The sequence below is a fragment of the Ursus arctos genome, unplaced genomic scaffold (genome assembly GCF_023065955.2).
Source record: "Ursus arctos isolate Adak ecotype North America unplaced genomic scaffold, UrsArc2.0 scaffold_324, whole genome shotgun sequence".
Lineage (NCBI taxonomy): Eukaryota > Metazoa > Chordata > Mammalia > Carnivora > Ursidae > Ursus > Ursus arctos.
This window is the reverse complement of record NW_026623013.1, coordinates 15,001-19,419: the sequence shown is the minus strand read 5'-3', so window position 1 is coordinate 19,419 and position 4,419 is coordinate 15,001.

Here is a 4,419-nt window from a genome sequence, read left to right as displayed (position 1 = left end):
GATGCTGCTCTGCTGCCCTCTAATGTCGCATCCTCTGCTACTGTGGATGTTTTCCTCTGACTACTTCCTGTTTACAGGTGTTTATCTTTTTTTTTTCTTTCCATAATAAAGATTTTTATTTATTTGAGAAAGAGGGCGTGAGTGAGAGAGCACAAGCAGGGGGATCGGCAGAGGGAGGGAGAGAAGCAGACTCCCCACTGAGCAGGGAGCGTGATGGGGGGCTCTGTTCCAGGACCTTGGGGCTATGACCCGAGCCAAAGGCAGCTGCCCAACCAACCGACTGCACCACCCAGGCGCCCCAAGACAGGTGTATGTCTTGGATGCTTAATGCTGCTCCGCGTCTGTGGTTTGTGTGTTTGTTTTTTAAAGCTTTCTAATTTTAAGTAATCTCTATGCCCATCCAGCGTGGTGCTGGAACTCACGACCCCTGCGGATCAAGAGTCACCCGGTCCTCCTCCGACAGAGCCAGTCAGGTGCCCTGAAATACGTGTACTTGAAAGACGAAAAAAGGAAGAAAAAAAAAAAAACAAAAAACTTTTTTTCCTTTACACGCCAGAGGAAGTGCTACGCCTGGTTTTTCTTTTCTCCTTAATATCATGGAACATTTCATCATCAATTATTTACCTCTTCTCAAGCACCACCCACCCTCCCTTCCTCTCTTACCCCCCCCCCGCCCCCCCCCCCCCCCCCCCCGTGTCCTAGTGTTGGAATGCGCGGATGTCCCGGAGCTGGATTTGTTTAGTGAATGGCTATTTTAACTCCCTTCCTCCCCATTCCGCGCCTCCTCCTCCCCCCCCCGCCCCCCCCCACCGTGTGTTTCCGGGTTATGGTCACAGATGCTGAAACCGAGATATATGTGTGTGTGTGTGTGTGTGTGTGTGTGTGTGTGTATAATATATATATAATATTAAATATATTAAATATATTTAATAAATATATAATATATATTTATATATAATAAATATATTATTTATTTATATATTATATAAATAAAAATATAATAAATATACAATAAAATAAATATATATTTAAACATATTAAATGTATTTAATAAAAACGTTAAATATAAATATATTAATATATAATATTATATATATATATATATTTAAATACTGGTTGATTTATTTATTTGACAGAGAGAGAGAGACAGCCAGTGAGAGAGGGAGGGAACACAAGCAGGGGGAGTGGGAGAGGAAGAAGCAGGCTGCCATCGGAGGAGCCTGATGCGGGGCTCAATCCCAGAACGCCCGGATCATGCCCTGAGCCGAAGGCAGACGCTCAACGACTGAGCCACCCAGGCGGTTTCGGGGGAAACCGATATTCTTATCGCCACACCTGCCTTTGCACGGATGTTCCCCCATGCCTGTTTGTTGTCCTTGGATGTCATCGTGGTACACGCAGAGAGGGATTCAGTGTGCACCTTTCTGGGGGCGTGTGTCAATCACCCCCTTTCTGCCCTCCTGAGCTTTCTTCGTATGCTTGAGAGAGACTTCCTCCCCTTGAAATGATAGAAGAAAAATGGTTCAACCGTTGTTGTTCTAGGAGTACTCACACGGTCTCTGTTTTCCGTTCCCTGCCTGCCCCCCGAAATTTGTCTTAAGTCCTCCCAGAGGCCCAGGGCACCGCCCGTGTGCCGCTGTGGGAAGCCCGCGTAATGCCGGCCGGGCCTCTGGGGCCTGCCGGTGTCTGCGGGGAATTTTATTTTATTTTTTTAAGATTTTATTTATTTATTTCACAGAGAGAGAGAGAGAGAGAGAGAGAGAGAGAGAGACAGACAGACAGACAGGCAGGCAGACAGGCAGACAGGCAGACAGACAGACAGCGAGAGAGGGAACACAAGCAGGGGGAGCGGGAGAGGGAGAAGTAGGCTTCCCGGTGAGCAGGGAGCCCGACGGGGAGCTGGAAACCAGGACCCTGGGATCGTGACCCGAGCTGAAGGCAGACGCTTAGCGACTGAGCCACCCACGCGCGCCCCTTTGGGGAATTTTCCGCCCACGTCCGCTTCCGGCGGGGTCGTGCGTGCGTGCGTGGGCGTGCGTGCGTGGGCGTGAGCGCATGCGTACGCGCGTGTCCCGTGGCCAGCCGGCTCCCTTTCCGGCTGGAGCGGCCCAGACACGTTTTCCCGGTCTGCCCTGGGGTGCTGCAGCCGTGCCGCGCTGGTCGGGGGCTCCCGAGGCCGACGCCCCGGGTCCGCGCGCCCCACACCCTCTGCCCGCCCCTCCGAGGTGGGGCCGGGACAAGATCGGGTGGCCGGGCGGCCGGCTGTGCGCCTTCACGGGCCCGCGATCTGGATCTGTCTCGGTGTCCTTTGCGCCGGTTGTCGGGCGCCACCTGGCGGCCGCTTTTATATAGCGTCACCCTGCCAGAGCGTCGCCGATGTCCGTAAGGGATGGCATTTGGCTGCGGTCCCCAAGCCGGAGTTCCAGGAAGCCGGTGACACTAGCGTGATTGTCCCGCTCTCTCTGGGGTGTCGGCGCGCGATCGGCTCGCGGGAGATTGAACCTCCAGGCTTGTGAGGGTGTGACGCCGCCACCGCCTCGCTCCCTGAGAAGGGTGTGGGGGTCGCCTGGACGGGTCGACCAGCACCCACCGGTGTCCCCTCCTCGGCCCGTGGGGGAATGGGAGCGGGTGTGTCCGGCGCCCGGACGCCATCCGGCCGGTGGCTCCGGTCGGTCGTCGGGCCTTCCGTGTCGCGCGGTTTTCTCCCGTGTCGCGCTCGAGCCTTGAGAGGAAGCCCGTGGATGGCGTGACGGGCCCGGCCACGGGGCACGCGTGGGGTTCCGGTCGTCTGACCCGATTTTCTTACCAAGCTTTCCGAGGCCCGCTGCGGAGGTGGGGACCGGAGGGGACCGGAACGGACCGGACCGGATCGGGTCGCGAGGGGAGGCACGGATATGGCGCCCCAGGGGCCCGGCCGCGATTCCCATTGCGGTCCGGCCGTCGGGGACGCCTCCGTGGTATCGCCCCCTCCCCCCCCCAGTCCCAACTGGGAGTCGGGGACCGGCATGGGGCCGGCATGGGACAGGCGTGGGGCCGTCCTGAGGGCCGGGGAGCAGGGCGTCCACAGGTGCCTCCGCAGGACTTTGGTGATTTTTCTAAGTCCTGACGTGGGGACGACAGGCGGACTGGGGGAGGGCCTACCCGGCCCGCTCCACCTCCCGCGAGTCCCCCGTCGGTCCCGGCTGCCGCCACGCTCCCGGGGTCGACCAGATGGCCCTGGGGGCTCCAGGGGCCGGGGCTGATGGAACGGTGCTTGGGGCCGGTGGCCTGGCTACGGTCCCAGGAGGTCCCGGTGACTTGTGTCTAGGCCCCGGCAGTCGGCGTGGTGATTTTGTCACCTGAAATGAGCACTTTTTGTTGCCAGGTAGGTGCTGACACGCTGTGCTTTGGCGACTGTCGCCTTAGAGATGGGGACCTCTGGGCGTGTGCGGGGCGGGGGGGACCTCTGGGCTTGACCATGGTGCCAAGCCCGGCTGTGCCCTCGCTTACTTGAGCCGTCCGCGTGGGCCTGTGCGCCGGCTCGGGTGCCTCCAGATGGTCCAGGCCGTGGTGCCGCCTCCGGTCTCCAGCACCCGAGGGCGGTGTGGGCAGGCGGCGTGGGTGCTTTACCCCGTGCGCTCCCCACTGCGGGCACCTGGCTGCGGTCGTGACAACCCTTGTCCCGCAAGGCTCCGTGCCACGTGTCAGGCGTCCTCCTTCCTTGGGTTGTCCGGCTGCTCTCGCCCTGGGGTCGAGGGGTGCTGGCGAGGCTGAAAGCAGGTCCCTCTGGTTGCTGTCCTCGCCGGGCTTTCCCCCCCTCGGGACCTCCCTGGGCACATTCTGCCGATCGATGTGGTGATCTCGTGCTCTCCCGGGCCGGGCCTAAGCCGCGTCAGACGAGGGACGGACATTCATGGCGAATGGGACCGCTCTTCTCGTTCTGCCCGCGGGCCCTTCGCGCTCCTCCTCCTCCTCCGCCTGCTGTGGCGGTGCGGGGAGGGCGCGGGGGGGGGTGTGGACTCCGGCCCGACCCCGCCCTCCCACGTTCGGCCTCCTGGTGTCCGTGGGACCGGGGTCCTCTGACGCAGCGGACACTCTCGCTTGCCTTTCTTGGCTTCGTGTGGTGAGCGGCTCTCCCTGCCATGGGGAGGGCCGTCCCGACGCCGCGCTGCTCACCGCCTGGGCGTGCTGAGCGCGTTGCGCCTGGCCCTCCGTGGTGCCCCTGGAGCGCTCCAGGTTGTCTCAGGTGCCCGAGGCCGAGCGGTGGCGTCGTTTCCTGTTCCCAGCGACCCCCTCGGGCCACCGCTGTTGGTGGCGTAGTCCGAGGAGCGGGTGGTGGAGTCGGTAAGGGAGGACCACCTGCCCCCCCCATGGGGATGCGGGCGCCTCGTCGTCCCCCTGGCGCATGCCGTGCTGGGGGGGCCTGGACGTGGCGGGGTG